Consider the following 18,042-nt stretch of genomic DNA (forward strand, 5'->3'; position numbering starts at 1 on the left):
TGATAAACACATCGGGGTGAATATACTAAGCGCAAGTCTCTATGTGAAGAAAGTTAGCATTTCCCCAGCTGTCAGGCTTGCCCACATGAGGGCGCTAACGCACGCCAATGCACGCTACGCCATGGATCGTGTTTCACTGAAGACAGTGACAGTCGGTAGAGGCCTCAGGATGACAAATCATGAAAACTTATACAATGGTCAGATACCCAAATTAATAATAATTGCTTTTGTTGATAATGAGGGGCATAGTGGGAATTATGCAAGAAACCCCTATAATTTCCTTAATCTCAACACTGAATTTATTGCATTATATTGTGATGGTCATTCATATCCTGCGAGGCCATTTACGCCTAATTTCACCACTGGCGAGTATGTCAGAGAATATCACGAGCTGTTCCAAGCCACCGGTCGTCATTTGAAAGACCGCCCTCTCGCTATTACACGCCAAGAATATGGGAGTGGCTATACCTTGTTTTGCTTTAACCTGGAAGCAGATGGTGCGAACACAGGAAACGTCAGCTTGATTAGAACAGGCAATGTGAAACTTGAGGTCCGGTTTAGACAGCCTCTGACTCGCACAATCAACATAATCTGCTACAGTGTCTTTGACAGCATCTTGGAAATTTCAGGGAAAAGACAGGTTTTATTGGACTATTACTAGACCTGGACACTATGAACACAATGGAGATTGATCGGATTCTCAGGAAGAAACTTGCAAAAGGCGTGCAACTGTTGGGTGTACTAGCAGCCGACGCACTTCCGCGACATGTACGCTCACTTCCGGCTATGGTTATTGTTAACACCGACTATAGTGACAAGCCAGGACAACACTGGCTCGGAATATATATAACTGTAACCCGAGAAGCTATGTTTTTTGACAGTTATGGTAATCGTCCTGATTTCACCGGGTTCCCAAAAGAAATAGCATGTTTTATAAACCGGAATAGCCGTCATGTCACATATTCAACTGTGCAGGTGCAGAACAGCGCCTCTGTCAGCTGTGGGCAACATTGCATATTCTTTTTAATCAACATCCAAAAAGGTCTATCGTATCAAAGTGTTATGAAAAAATATACTAGTGATACTCTGTGTAACGATAATATGGTATGTACCTTTGTAAGCAGAATACAGCCTGGATCATGTAAAAGCTATCATTTAAAATGTATACAATGTGCAACACCACAGACCTGTATGTGACATTTTCAATCAAATAAATCATATGAGACTGGAAACAATGCTGGTTGTGACTTTTTATTTTTTTTCAATATGTACATAGGATATTTTGAGCATTATGAAAAAAACAACAACAATATGACCATACATCATGATATGATAAAAATAGGATGAGAAACAATACATGATATGATAAAAATAGGATGAGAAGCAATAGCATGTAACAAAAATGCTGAGGTTGTAAAAGCTTCAACCTGAATGATAGGATAAAAAAAAAAAATAGAATTTGAATGCTCTGTTTTCAATTAGAATCATTTGAATAAAAAAAAAATATAGTAAAAATAAAAATAAAAATGGAAATAAAACATAATAAAGTAAATAGAATTTGAATGTTCTGTATTCGATTAGAATCATTTGAATAAAAATAGAGTAAAAATAAAGCATAATAAAGTAAATAGAATTTGAATGTTCTGTTTTCAATTAGAATCATTTGAATAAAAATAAAGTATAATAGAAAAAAAAAAAAAAAAAATTGAAATAAAACATAATAATAATAATAATAATAATAAAACATAATAATAATAATAAAGCATAATAATACTAATAATAGAAAATAATAGAAAATAATAGAAAATAATAGAGTAAAATAAAAGTATAATAATGTAGAGTATAAAAGAAAAATCTAATAGGGTCTCCAGGCGGTCCTGGCGGGGCTAAACATTTCACCATCAACAATAACACTATCATTATCATCATCTGCACCATGCATTGTCTTGCTATGTTCAAACAGACGACGGAGACTCCTATTTGTAACGGTAGAGGAGGGGACATTTATCTCTGCTAGTGTCTTAAGAAACTCTCGCCATCCTAATGGGCGAGCCGACTCTCTAACCAGCTGTGAACCTGTCATAAACTTGACTAAATCAAATATGTGTGTTCCCCTGAGGGGCTGATTGTCAATAACTAGCTGACCGTTAGCAGTCCATCTGATTCTATCCGATGCATTGGAGATAGCGTTCAGAACGTGTGAGGCCTTGTTTTTGCTGTGTGCTGGTATGTGTTGTAATACATCCGTTATGTCAGCAGGTGTCGCATTGTTATCATTCACAGGTGCTAATGTCTCAGCTGGTTCAGAATTTGGCATCAATAGTGTTAGCGTGTTCTTTTCGTTATCGGCCTGTTTCGCCAGAGTCAAATATCTGTGTAAAATGTTTGAATATTTCAACGCTTTACTATGTACATCAACGCTGGGATCATCTAGGACCTCTGCCATCAAACGATCTAGATCACACTGAGCCTTTGTTCTGATGTCAGGGGGGGCGATGGGAGTAGCAGGTGGGCGTGTCTGAAGAGCCTTGATTTGATTGTGTGGTACAAGAAACATTTTGGTGGTGTGTTCCATGATCAGCCTCGATTAAAAAGACCACTAATAATAGGAATAGCCGCAGCTAGCAAAGGGAATATAAAACCACCGCGTTGGTTAATCTTTTTCTTTTTTTTCAATAGTGTAACTTTTTTATTGGCGAACCATCTAAGTAACGCTTTGCTTTTCTTTAATTTCTTATGAAGTTTAGGAGAAAGTGGAATATTGCCTCTTAACAGATTCAATGCAAGCTCACATAATGCATTGATTAGGTCATTGCTGGCTGTAGCAAGAATGCTCTTGCGTCCTTTGGGGGTCGCCTTATAAAGATGGTGGAGAAGCTCGAAATTCCTACGTATACGAGCAGACATTTCTAAAAGAACCTAGCTTCTACCCCCTCTGGGTAGATAGACAACCTGTCGCTCGGGGGTTAACTCAGTTCTGAGTCTTAACACTTTCAGTGCCACGGCCCTTGGGCAAAAGGTTGCTTGCTGTGCCACATAGGCCGCAATGCATTTTAAAACAGTCATATAATTTTTTTAATAATTACTATGTAAACACTGAACACGCACAAATAACGATGAGACTCTCTTCTATCACCTGCAAAAAAAAGTTTATTGATCCCATTTTCCGTTCTTTAGTTATGAGCCGGAGAAGATAGCTTGATTGAACGAAAAAAATACCTTTTTTTCTACGAGCTGAGATAATGAGCCTTTTGTGAAATTAAACATTTCAAGCACATCTCTGACTCTGAAGCTAATTTTCTGATGTCTGGGTCTGTCTGGGTGAAGTGTATGCTGCTCTGCTGCTCTCCGTGCTCCCCCCCCCCCCCCCCTCAACTGCACACGCCTCCTGGGTGTGTCTTATGTGTCTGGTGGCTCTCAGTCTCTGCTGAGTTTGCTGCGCACACACAGTGAATGGGGCGCGACATTCAGCTTTTTGGTTCCGCGTGTGTTTGTCACGGGCTGGCATGCTTCCAGTTCGGAATAATAATGCTGATTATGTGAATGTGCTGTTTGCAGCGTACATGGAGGTGCTCAGTTGTGACAGCGGATGCTGCTGCTGGGGGCACAGCTGGCGTTGTGCTCGTTTATGGAGGCACGTCGATGCATACGGACGGATGCAATGCGATTTCCTCATTTTCACCAGTGACTATTTCTGTGTGTTTGGCTCCTTTTTCTCTGATCAGGAGAGTGCTGTCGCCACCTAATGGGTTTGTAAAATAGGTTATCGACCTCCAATAGCTACAATATTGTTAGAGGCGACGTAAGAAGCTTAGATCGACACCCCCCCGTCAAAAAAACAATTTGGAGTTATGACGCCATTTGGCGTCGCTGGCACTGTACGGTAAATTTCTAATGACGCCATATGGCGTCGCTGGCACTGAACGTGTTAACAGGTCAGGTGTCGTTGGTTTATAGTCTATGAGAATATATCCATAATTACTAGATGTCGCGTCTTGAAAAGCTTCCATGAAATGTTTTGAATTTTTGGAGTACATTTGACGTGCTATGATGCTTATTTGTTGTTTATCGCGAGGGTTTTTAAATAACACAAGATAATTAGTGTTGAGACTTATTGTGCGGCTTGCTTTGCCTTGGGCGAAAAGATTCTGGACCAGATAGATGCAGCTTAAATTTCTATGATGACAGTATTTTGTAAATACATTTTGAACCTCTGAATTATTAACGGCAGAAGACATCTGATCATCAATAATTAATAAGTTGCTCTTATCGGGGGGAAAAATACTATCATCTGCTAATGAGGGCGGAATACCCTCAATAAAAGTAATTGGTCTAATCAGTAATAAATCATCATATACTTTTTGCCAGCAGCCATATAAAAAGACGATATTATCTAACGTTTGTGTGATCAGTTGTGATGCGTTTTGAATAATGGATTTAACAAAAAAAGTTTTTCCACAACCAGACGGGCCAGAAATAATCATGGTAAACGGGTGGACCAAACGTGCATCAAACCCCCCCTGCGTGTTGATGACATTGTTAATATCCATGTGGTAACGTGGAGAAATCGTTCAGAACGCGGCGTTTATCATAGACGACCTGAAGACGTTTAACTAATGACTGGTTGCTTAGCTGTAGCGATAATTTATGCCGCCTGATTCGATCAGAGGTTGTTCTAATAACATTAACTTCAGCATCCAACACATACGTTTCCACCAGGTGTAAAAGGGAATCGTATGTGACAGCATTTTTATTTACACTAGTATTTAGTGTGACACCTTTACATTTCACTGACGAGCGACCTGTGTTGGTGATAAATGCATAGGATTTTGGACCCGTTGATACAAAATGGCTAATGTACTCGGCCGGTTCAAGCTCGCTTGTCAATTGTCCTAAATGCTTGCCGAGTTCCGGGGTCCACTCCCCCTCCCGCGCTGTGAAAATTATTGAATCGGTATCACTATATAATGTGCGCGAGCCAAGTTTATCCATAATTTCATATAGCTCCAGACGAGCATATGCGGTGGTCATAGCTCCCAGAAAGACATTAATATCTTTTCCCTTCGGGCCTTGACCGGTTACATGTCTCCATTGCACAATAGCGATCTCATCGGTGAGGAAGCGGAATTGACTCACGATGAATTGGTCACTGAACATTAGTTGTACAAAACGATCCGGGTTATTAATGATCTCACATGTACATTGTTCATCTTTTAGGGCAAAACGGCCCCATAAAGTATTTAAAAGTAATTTAGATGATGAGCGTAGTGCTGGATTGTGTACAATTTTTGCTTTGTCTAAAAAAACACCTTCGACTTTTTGGTAGTCGGCAATGTACGCGTCTTTCTCGGCATCCGTAGTGACGTCGGCTGGGAATCCACTCGCTTCCTGTTTACGTTTGAGAAAAGCTTTTACATACCCTTGGAATAATTCCTTTGTGCGATGTTCAAAATGCCAGACTTCAGAGATTGATATAATACGATAACCTTTCTCGATCGCTTTGTGTAACTCAAACGAAACCCATACGCCGCTGAGAGCTCTCTCGTTCTCGTTGTGGTCGCACTCATCTTTAGAGAGCCCTTCTGCGCATGTGCGACAAAGAGGGAACATCAGTTTCCCGTGTGCTCTGTGGGGGAGGACGGGGTGAAACAAAGACCTAGGCGGTGCTATTACGCACTTGATGAGTCCGAAGTAGGTTGAGATATCATCAAAATCCCTGGTAATAACTTTAGGATGTCCAAGAGGGTACTCTTTTGTGTTCTGTACATATGGATATAGAGAACAAAAGTCCACATAATGTATCTTTTCGCCGTTTTCAACCTTATGGTGTAATTTTAAGGCGTTTGTTCGTCCCCCATATAGGGCTTGGCGTGGGTTCAAACGCTCAGGTTGTGTGTAAGATCTCATGAATGCCATCACGGAGGCATCCGTGTGTTTCATACGGGTCCATTCACACTCCCATAAAACGACTACGTTCATACCATGGATAGATTCTAACGTATTTATTTTTTCAGCGAAAGCATGGTACAAGTCCCCAAACGTTGCGTTTTTGTAGGGGTGTGTGTCATTTGAAATATGACAGCGATCACACCCATGGAAAAAACAGCCGGCAAATTCATATGCAGTATTAGTCCCTGGGTTGAAACCATCTAGATAATAACCACCGACTCTATGTTCACCATGGTTGAGAGCATGTATAATGCTAATATTCTGGCTTTGTGCCAGATAAGATAACCACTGCATAGATGCGTCGCTGAATGTTCGGTTCTGACCTGTATAACAGCCGTTATAGGTGAGCGCGACGGTGTCTGGTTTTAGGAATGTGGTTTTAAATACACCCATGCAGGCGCCAGGAAGCGTGACATATCGGAGGGGGTCTACGTTGGTGGATTTGATGAACGCTTCCCTATAAAGAATACAGGCTTGACGTAACACTCGAACATCTTGTGCACAATACTTGGCCTGTTGCTTAGCAAAGTTATATATCAGGGGCTTATGACTATTATACCATTTTAAGAACTTGTGTTTATCTGATTCACGCATTGTAAAATAGCCAAACATCTCCTTTGAGGGGATGACTCCAATATAGTTTTCATTTTCTATTGTGTTAAATTTGTATGGGAAATAGCCTTTTGATTCAGCAAAACCTAAGGCTTTTGGGGTTTCGGCTAAACGCATGGGTAGAAAGCTGGCAGAGTCTATGAACCTCTGTTTTTTGTATGTGGAAAAGATGGCGGTCAGTCTGGATCCCTTAACAATGATAGAGGGGACTAGTCCTTGAGACACCATGTTTTTTAATATTAAATATCCATCAAAACCACTACCATTATGCGCTATAAACGTATGCTCTGCATAGCGGGGGCTGGTATAGAACTTTAGAAAATCACCGATGCAATCTTTTCCATCAGCGCCACTGAAGTTTCTAGGCTTGTCATTTTTAAGCGTCATAGATGATACAAAACTTGCTTCATGCATACCCTCTCCATTTATTCTTGTCTCGATGTCATAAAATATATAGTTTTCAGTGGGTTCTTTAAATGGAGTAGGTTGTATGAAGCAGGCATGGTCAGACTCTTGCGCCCCTAGTGGAACGCCACAATGATCGCATCTTGTTGAGCTGCATATGTGGGGTGTACTGGGTCTGTGCATGTGGATCGTTTTACATAGTGGGCAATATCTCTTTTTCTCGCAGGGGGAGATGGTATGTTTGCCCCTTCTCATGTGTGCTTCATAGCAAGTCTGAGATTTGCATATACGCCTACATACATTACATTTAACAGCGGTGTTCGCCTGGGGTGGATCTATGTGTAGAGGTCCGTAACAGGCATTACATATGTGCCTACATATATGTATATAAGGCTCCTGATACGGCTGGTAGCAGTAGTCGCAGACATAACTAGCCCCAATGAATGCTTTTTTATTCAGAATGAGATAATAATGTCCATCATATAAATAAACCCAAATTGTTTCTGGGTGGGGAACGTCTGTAGTCATAAATGGGTGTCTGCGTTTAGAACTCTCTTTGTGGTGGAAGATAATTATCTTGCTGTCAAAATGACGTTCAAAAGTTCCAATGTCGGCAAATGATACTTTATGCATATGGTCAAAACCCAACTCAGTGTATATTTCTCGAGCTCTCTCCAATAGACTAGCGTTGTTTAAATCAGGGTTAAAATGTCTGGCAATAACCATGCCGAAACAAAGATTATTTCCACAACCATTATCAGGATTATAAAGGTAATTAATCTTTCGATCAATAATATCTTTATATTGTATATCCATCAATCTAAGCCTACCGCCCCCTTGCTGATTCATTGCAACTGCGATGGTGAGAGATAGGTCACCAGAGATCATTGACTCATCATTGCTTTGAATTGCGTCTGAGACATAGTCCAGAAATTCTTGACCAGCATTGTCTCCGACTGTGGCGATAGTATGCACATCTGACGCTAGGCTATCACCCCCCAGCGTTACATCCATAATGCTACCCGTAGGGACCTCATTTGTAACTACATCAATTAACCCTGTTAATCTCTGTCTGACCATACCAGGCACCAATCCGAGATTATCAGTGTTAATATCGCGTAGATCTATATTTTGACTGTATATCCTAGCGTTGTACGTATCTATATGTCTAACGTTATAATCCCTGAGAGAGATGACAGGTGGGGGTTGACTAGAGTCTGCAGACGGTGTAGTGATGTCGTCATCGTCGCGGTCTGATGACGCGTCTATTTGTTGTGGTGGTGTAACGACTGTCGCGGGTGTGGGTAGCATGTCGGCATTTGATGACGCTGCTATTTGTTGTGGGGGCGTAAGCGTAACGATTGACGTGGGTGGGGGTAGCGTGTCGGCATTTGATGACGTCTCGTCGCAGTCTGATAACGCGTCTATTTGTAGGGGTGTCCCCCGGGGGTCGACTGACTCTAATGACGCAGCAGCTGCGTCATTTTGGGGTTCCGCGTGTTGTTGTGTTGGGGTAGGCAAAACGCCACCGGTCTGCTGTACAATGCAGCTTCTCCGGGGTGGTAAATCAGCTATGTAGCGTTTGATTATACGAGTCTGTGCGTTAGCCCAGGCTCTAATATCGTTATTATTATTCACCCCCGTAGGTAGGTCATTTGCTAAAGCATAAGCGACGCCTTGCTCACTCCAGTCTATTCTAAGGGGAGGGGGTTTATCGGAGTTGAAATATCTAGTCAATTTAGAGGGAGGTGTTCGATTGTCTTCATCTGCATGTCGCCTACGCTTAGCCATATTGGCTGTTTAATTGATCTCTATATACATGGACTTTTTTTTAAAATGATGGTGATGGTGATAGTGTCATTGTTCTACCTTACTGTACTTTTACAAAAAAAAATTACACATTCCTCAATTTTTCAAGCATGGAACATTGTATATTCTGATGTATCAAAATTGTGTTCAAATTGGCATCAGCCGATGCCATCCACCGTGTGTGTGTGCGTCTGAGTGTTCTCAATGTACGTTCAAATCTCCTTTGAGAGCGTTGCATTATCCTATAACCATTTCTTAAACGTCTATACACATTCTGCTTATCTGAGTCAGAGGTACCTGAGAGTTGTTGGGTCTTCTCGCGAGGTTGATGATCAGGCGAGGGTGGGGGTATCGCGTTCTCGTCGATACACTGTGGTCTGTTGATGGAGAGGGGCGTGGGCGTATCTGAAGCTTCCACCCGCTCGTACTCGGCAATCCACTCGTTCAGTGTCTGGTCGCTGAGCTGCACATCCGTTTCCAACCACGTGGGTTGGTTGTTGATGGTGTCTTCAGCTGTTGGGGCCGTGTGTTCGCTGAGCTGCACATCCGGGTCCACCCACGTGGGTTGGTTGTTGATGGTGTCTTCAGCTGTTGGGGCCGTGTGTTCGCTGAGCTGCACATCCGGGTCCACCCACGTGGGTTGGTTGTTGTTAATGGAGATGGGTGTGGGCGGGTCTGATGGTGAAGGTTGATCCCTGTACTGTGCAATCCACGCGTTCAGTGTCTGGTCGTTGGGCTGGATGGTGGCATTCAACGCTGATTCAGGTGATGTTGGTGATGAGGGTCGATACAAGTCTGCATCGGGGGTCAGCGCTGAGTTGTTGGGGGTTGTCTCCTGGCTGTAAAAAAAATAAAAATAAAAATAAAAAAATAAAAAAATAAATAAATAGCGATGGATATAAAGTCTATCTCAAAAATACATATAGCCTATATATATATATATATATATATATATATATATATATATATATATATATATTGATGGTTGTTATATCTGAATTATGTCCTTACATCTGGTCGATTAAATCTGCAAAATCATTTGGGCTCAGCCCGTTGTCCTCAGATGTGATGTTATCAGATGGATGTTGTATGGGGGCATCAGGGTTGCATCTATGGAAGTCACGTGGTTTGCCTCTATGGCGACGGTTGGCGAGCCCCTCCCAAAGATTGTGGATGAAATAACAATTCACCTGTGTGAGAACCCGTTCTATGGGGGGTAAAAAAAACAACATTTCAAAAAAAAAAAAAAAAACTGGTAGAAGTATGGTTACCACACCCATTTTTTTCTAAACAAACTATATGATAAATATGTAAACAAACAATGTTTCATTCTCACCCTGTAGGCCTATTGGTTATATCATCTAGCGCAGCTCCTCGTTTTAGAGAGATTCTGGTGTGATGATCATCATCTGGATATGTGACATATTCCTCTGAGCGCGTGGTATCCAATAATCTGGTCCCCGGGTTATATATGTAAAAAGCTGTATTGTTAATGTTTTTGTTAATATAACATTCCATAAAAAAAAACAAGGAAAAGGATCTTAATTATAAATATATATATTAAATGGATAGTCTAATTAAACAATATTAATAACAAAAAAAAAAAAAAATCTTACCATTGAAATCCATGGTTGTTGTTAGTTGAGATCAAAAAATGCTGCTGCTGCTGCGCTCTGCCTCCACTGCTTCTCTCAAAAAACTAACAGCGATGGCTTGTGATTGTACTCAGCTGACACCCCTCCTGCTTATAAAGGGAGGTGCTTCCTGTCGCGGAGTTGCGTCATAGAGGCGTGCAGCACGCAGCACGCCTCTTGTCACGAAGAGACGTGCTGCGTGCTGCACGCCTCTTGTCACGAAGAGACGTGCTGCGTGCTGCGGAAGTCGTTGATGTTTCACAAGCCGCGTCCATAACAACAGCGAGCAAAAGAGAGGTGTCTGTCTTGGTGAGGGGCCTGAGATAGAGGAATCTGTAGGCTAGTTTAGTAGCTCTAAAATGGGCCAAATGTATTTGGCCGAGACCAAAAAAACTGTAGACAGTGGAAATGATCCAGCTGGGTTTGCATAATGATTGCTCAAATGTATTTCCCCCCGAGATTAAAAAAAAAAACGGTGGTATTTGTCGTGAGCTGTGGTATGGGGTAAAATGGGGAAGTGGCCTTTGGAGGGCTTTTGAAAATAATCACTTTTTCAAAAGAAAAGTGATTTAAAAACAGAAGTACCCCTTTTGCGGGTTAGTGGAATAAAGCTTTTTTGCGCAAAATGGCTTTAAACACAAGACAAAAAAAAATGGAGAAGTGCACTTTGCAGAAGTACTGAGAAATTGATTTTTTACCCAAAAAAAGAAACCACTTCCCCCTTTTTCAAAAAGGGAAGTGCCCCTTTTTGAGGAAGTTCTAAAAATGGCTTTTTATTTTATTTTTTCTATAGTACTAGCCCTACACTACTACTTACATGCTTTGAATCCCTTAGTTTGAGCTATGCAGTGTTCTAAGCAGACTGGATTGCATGCAGCAGATGATAGAACACTCATCCATAAGAGACTTGAGACTTAACTTGGACTTGTGACCAAAGACTTGACTTGGACTATAGCTAAAAGACTTGAAACTTGACTTGGACTCTAGCACAAAGACTTGTGACTTGACTTGGACTTGCAAAAAATAACGTGAGCTCTGCTAGTGCCCGGCCACGACCCATTGCTGCACAGCAACTATAATTGTGTTATTGTGGTGGCAGACACATTATGTTATTGCTGTGGTGGCAGACACAATGCAATTTATTTTCCCAAGATTTCGTAGAATACTGTGCTGTGCTGATTTAAAATGAATCATGTTGTCAGATAGGATCAGATAGTATGAATTGTAACTTTGTAACTTGCCATGTGTGTGTCACTTGTGAACTGCCCGCACAAACATGTGGTCAATCACTAATATAGTATTGCAGTCTAAAAAGAGAGGTTGGTACCATTATTATAGCAGTGAATATCTATTTCTATAATGTCACATTTACACATAAGGATATTTGCAAAGACTACATATTTCATATTTAACTACGGTATATCAACCCCTTCTCACTCCGATGGCGTCACATACCGTCACTTTGTCACGCAGCTTGTGCGTCGGATGTTGACGAGCACGGTACCCTTGTGCAGCTGCGTCACCCTTGATTTCTTGGAAACCAGGCGGAGAGTTCTGAGAATAGTGTGCGGTTGTATCTAGTGTGGGGAAGGGAACCATGGGTTGGGGGAAGGGGTACCAAGCCTTCGCCTGGAGCCCTTATCTGGTTGTTAAAACTATCCGGATCCATAAAGTCACATTCTGTTTTGTTCTGTGGTTCCGTCTGGACTCCAAGCAGTACATAGAAATTTCAGTGGTTGGAAGTACTTGCCTTGACAGACAACTCCTTCAGCCAATCAGCATCGCCAAATCCAGTCCTTCAGCCAATCAGTGTCGGACCCAGTCAAAACCAAATCCATTCGAATGAACGGCGAAAACATATTTTTCGCATAGAAACTGCTGTTGCATACTTTGCAAACAATTGTTGTTCTTGAGTATTTCTGCAATAACTGCACTTACGGCTGCGTAAACTCAACAAACGTGGACGTTACTGTGCTCCTGCCGGACAGCCATGTCATTTACAACATTTCATCGCAAATTCCTGGAATGCACTGGACATCACTGACTGATCATTTCCTTTCGAAAATCAATAATTATAAGCTATAAATGCTTTGTGATGTTTTGAGAAAGTGAAGCATACTCACTGTGGGGATGGTCGACTAGGATCCAAATAAATGGCCAAAGAGGCAGTGCCGGACATCGTCATATACCCAGTGGGAAAGCTCAGTGTCTAGACTGCGTATTGAAGGCAAGAGTTGATGTGTGTTTGACAACAGCGCTGCCGCCATTTTGGCTTGAAAAAAGCCCCAATGGCCAATGGGACAACAGCATAGCCCATGACAGCCAATCAGAGGTGTCTCTTTCAGGCCAAAATGGCGGATTTGCTGTGCACCGATGTTGCAATGGAACAACCTATTACCTTCTGTTCCTATCAATGTATGTTTTTTGCAACCACTGACGTAACCCCGTGACGTCCACTCCAAATTGATCGATACATAGACGGCGGCACGCGTGGGCATTTGGTGGCAATGCCAGTCCAAATGTGTTTGGAGGAAGGGGGCATGGCCGTAACTAGCTATGAGGACGGGGAGGTCCGGACCTCCCCTAATATTTCAGAGATTTTTTTTTATTTTTTATTTTTTTTTGCCTTTATTTAACCAGGTTTGTCCCATTGAGATCAAAGATCTCTTTTACAAGAGAGACCTGGCCAAGAAACAGCAGCAACACAAAGTTACAACAAACAAACACATAAACACATACAATTGAAAAACATTAAAATGATCAAATAAAACATTTGCATACAGACAGCCTGTTCTCAAGAGATTTTACCATAGCCTTAAAACCATTTAAGGTTACTAAGCTATTAAGTTTAAGATCAGACTGCAGACTGTTCCATGCGGTGGGTGCAGAGAACCTAAAAGCTTTCTTCCCCAATTCAGTTCGGACTTTGGGAACAGAAAATTGTAGAGTGTCCTGAGAACGAAGATTGTAAAAAAATAAAACAATCTGCATGGAAAAGCATGAAAAACACGGGATCGCTTTTATTTTGAAACGAAAGGCAGGTCAGGCAGGAAGTCATCTGACGCCGCGTCCGCGGTAACTTGATTCCGAGAGAGCAGCAGCATGGTGGTGAGTGATGACTGTCTGTCTGCCTGGCGAGATAATTGAAGGTGAGCGAGCTGCGAGACAGTGAGCGAAGTGAACGACAGACAGTGAGTGACACTGACAGATTTTTTAGCAACAACCAAGAAAGTAAGTGTCTAGTCTGTCTCTTAAGTAATGTTACCTGTGTGACACGTTGGGATGCTACTGGCTAATCATGCATGATGCCAATTGCCAAGCTCCCGAAGTCAGGTATGCAGGTGGCTATATGCATGGTTTCAGTTTCATGACCCAATAAGTAACAAAAAGAGGTGGTGTAAAGTTAAAAACAACATAATATATTTTATTTTATTTTTCAATCGTTCCTATCAGGAATAAATAAATGTCCCTCTGTATGTTTTTTTTATTATCGATGATGACTTTGTATGTTGTGTACGGCTTGGGTTGTGTACCTGTGTTTGTAGGTGTCATTTTGATATGAATTTGGCTAAAACAGTTTGTGTTTGTTAGTTACAATTATGTTGACAGGAGAGCTGAGCAGGTGGTGACATGAAAGAGAATATACTGAATAATGACATCACAACAGTATAATCCTAATGTTGATTTAAAATGATATATTACTCTAAATATGGCTAAAAAAGGGGGAAAAAAACCCTCAAATTTTTTCCGGCGGCGCCCGAATCCGCCGGACCTGCTGGACCTCCCCTATTTCGGAACCCTGGTTACGGCCCTGGAAGGGGGGTGTTGTTGCGAACAACCGCGTATGTAAAAGTTTTTGTGACCGTGCGGTGGAAAACCAAAACAGGCGCTGAATTTGAAGAGAGGTGTTTTGCACCACGGTGGTGAGGTTACGTTGAATATTCAACAGACATTCACTGTGAATGGCTGTCGAATATCCAACCTAAAACTAGCTTTGTTGTTGCCGCTCTCAAACAGATTAATTTGGCTATATTCTTCATTGCAGTGCCTCTAGTGGCTAATTACCTGCATTACGTTGAAATCATGCCTCCTCCATCGGATGTAATGCCCACATACGAATTTGTCTCTGCCACTGGCTCTGTATCTGTATTTTTTACTATTATTATTATTATTATTATTATTACTCTTGCACCGCTTGGACTGTAAATTCCTATTTAATGCCTATTTAACACTCCTCCCATTTGTCTATACTGTATATTGTATATTGGACTGCACTTGCAATTTTTGTGATCTTGTCTTTTAGACATCTTCTTTTTATCTTCTGAATATTGATATGACTGCTATGCTGCATACTTACACTAAGACAAATTCATCATATGTAATCTTTACATATTGTGGCAATAAAAGTTATTCTGATTCTGAATAGCTGCTACATGTACCTAGTTTAGCTAAAGTCTCGCCCCTTCCGGTTTAGGCATAGGAACCAAGGGATTTCATCCACCATTTATTTCTTAAAATGCTTATAAAATAGTTTAGATTCAGCTATATTTAGAATCAGGGGAGTCCGTATCAAATTTCAACCATAGAAAAAAAAAGCTTTTGTTTCTTTCTTTTTTTGGTCCAAGTGAAATGTTATGGTCTCTCCTGATTCTAAGTATAGCTGAATTGTTTGATTTGACCAAGTGGAACTATTTTTATAAGCATTTTACAAAATGTCTTGGTTCGTCTGTTTAACCCTGAAGAGGGTCTGACTTTGGCACTCTATTCATATAGTATTCCCATGATGTCACAAGCATTGCCCTACCAATATGGCGCTACAACACACAGCTCATTGGCTGTTGTCATTTGATTACCATCACCTGTCCTCCCAAGATGGCTGTGTGGTGATGTAACAGAATACTATCAATACAGGCATAGTGTTAATCAGTACTGAAGGGGAGGGGTGAGAGGGGCGTGTCTGATGGGGGACACACCCCTCTCATCACCAGCTACTTGAAGTCAGGTGTGTCAGCTCCTCATTTTCATTCAGTCTGCCTCCTGCTCTGTCTCATATCCAAGTGAAAAAGGTAAACTAATTTCTCTTATTTATACAGTATGACAAATTCTAGGTGATGGTGATAGTTTCGAGCACTAGATTTATTTTCTGTTCTTCATGTGTTCCGTCCTTTATTTGGTGTCTACCGGTGGTATGTGCAGATTCTATGTGCATTGAACAACGGCCTCTAACAATGTGAAAGGTTCACATCCTTGTCCTTTTCTCTATCTTGCATCTTTGATCTCAAATAATCTACAGTATAGATGGTTTTCACTGAATTGTGTGAGGTTGTGGTCTACAGTGATTTTACAACAGCTAAGATGTGTCTGCTGTAAAATCACTGTAAACCATGGCCTCTTGGGGCTTATTGCTTAATTTGAAACTGAACTTATTTCCGGTCAGCTATTGTATTAGCAAACACTGCAACAGGAAGTAAGCTAGTGGCAATTTAGAACGTTTGTCAAGTTAAAACGGTCTGTACACAACAAATGATGAATAAAGACCACTGAGTGCGTCTCTTTGGTGTGTCTGGTATAAAGTGGTCGCAGACCGGTGGGGTTGACTAGTGTGAGTGTGCAGTTTACTGACCTACAGGATTTCCGCTTATTGAAGTTGTGAGTTACCTCAGTTTGGAGCCACCCACGTCCAAATGTGCCTACTCCAGCCCAAGGTAAATAACATTCCTCTTTCCTCCGGGCTATACTGTAGGTTGAATATGGCAACAGCACGGTGTGCTAACAGACACCCTCCCTCTCATCCCAAACAAAATGGAGGGAACCCGAACGCTCAAGCCCATACTGTGCCTGGTGTGCCAAACCCTGGGCAGCAGGGTCCAGGACTGCACCCCGCCAGCCAGGATCAAGGACCGTCCGCCTATGCACATCCCCAAACCCAAGCCCCTCCCCGGCCTTTCTTCTATGTCCAGGCGGCGCCTCCACCCCCCCTCCTCCACTACCAGTGGCCCATGCCCTTCCATTATAACCCGTTCTCTGGCTTCCCTGGCATGGGTGAGTATTCTTTGTTGTAGTTGGGGCAAAATAGCCTCAATATGCTGAGAATAATATAAACGCTTTCATTCAGTCATTGGTGTGTCACTATTTTGTAGTGTATGTATGTGTGTGTGTGTATATATATATATGTGTATGTGTATATATATATATAAATAATGCGTGTGTAAATATATCGATCGATCTGGGGTGTAAAGGTACTCGTACTGAACGGTGCAGCTCTACCGAATTTAGAAAAAATTAATAAATCCATAGCTGGTGCCTGTATCGGTTCCTTTGGTTTTGATGGCTGTACACTAAAATTTGTATTTTGTCCGATTGAGACTGATTTAAACTGATGTTTACAAAAGTTGATAAAAAAAAAATATATATATATATATATTATATCTTTTTTTTTTCTGCATTTGACAGATACACTGTTTTTTTCCTTACCTCTTAGGCTACGGCATGGTCATGCCCCCATTTCCCCCCAACCCCTACATGGAGGCTTCCGGCTACATGCTGCCCCACCCTCACCATCAACCAGTCGACTATCGACGCTTTCACCATCCACATGTCCCTGCTGCCAGCTACCAGAGCTACCAGAGCCACAACCGCAGATTCCGTCCTCAATACAATGGGTCTGTTGTCCGCGAGACCGTGAACTCTGAGGTCCAAACGGAACCGACACTGAGCAGAACCACAGCCTATGGTCGCGGCGAAAGCCCGCTGGCCAGCTCTGAGTCTGGGCATGGGACCAACTCCACGCCCCCGTCCTCTTCAAGTTCCAGCACAGGGAGACGGAGCTGCACCAATGTGGAGAAAGACAACTTACCCAGGAGCAATGCCAAAGAAGACTTCCTGGTTAACAGGACCAGCCCAGTTAGAAGCACAGCCAAAAATGGCAGTGAAACCTTGCAGACCACAACAAAGAATGTCCAGTCACATACCAGGACACCTTTAGAAGTAAAGAAGAAGCATAGAGGCAGCATTGGTCAGGAAAATGGTGGGCCTTGCATCCACGGAGGTTTTGGTCATTGTGACATGTGGTCAGTCTGTTCTACTGATAGTATGGTTCCTGTGTGTAGCTCTTCTGACCGAGAGGACGAGGCTGTTGCCAAAGAGAGACGGGTCTCTCATCCTGATGCCCTGACCAGGGGAGGCGGCACACCACCACTGGCCAGGCTCCAAAGGGCAGAAAAGGTGTTGCCTCAGAGAGAGGAGCAGCTGGCCTCCTTTGCAGAAAGCGAGGCAGAGCACGAGAAAGGGGCTAATCGGAGTCTGACTGAGGGAACGAGCAGTCAAGTGGCAGCTGATGTCAATCATGCTAAACATGACGCCGCTGGAAATGTTTTCCGTCCTAAGGAGAGTGAGGCCCTCTGCAAGATCCTCAAACTGCCTTTTACCCTCAAAGAGCTGCTGTCGGGGTCCATGAAAGAGTCTGAGCCTGTGGGCCTCGTTGGTTCCATTGGGCCTCGTGTCTCCTCCTGTGACTCTATCAGTTCACGTTTATTCCTCCACTCCTTGGACGAATCCCAGAGGGTCCCTGATCCTGAGCAAGAGAGTGTCACCGAGTCGACAATCGCACACGAAGAGACCATCGATATCGTTC

The sequence above is a fragment of the Poromitra crassiceps genome, assembly GCF_964638095.1.
Source record: "Poromitra crassiceps genome assembly, chromosome: 17".
Taxonomy (NCBI): Eukaryota; Metazoa; Chordata; class Actinopteri; order Beryciformes; family Melamphaidae; genus Poromitra; species Poromitra crassiceps.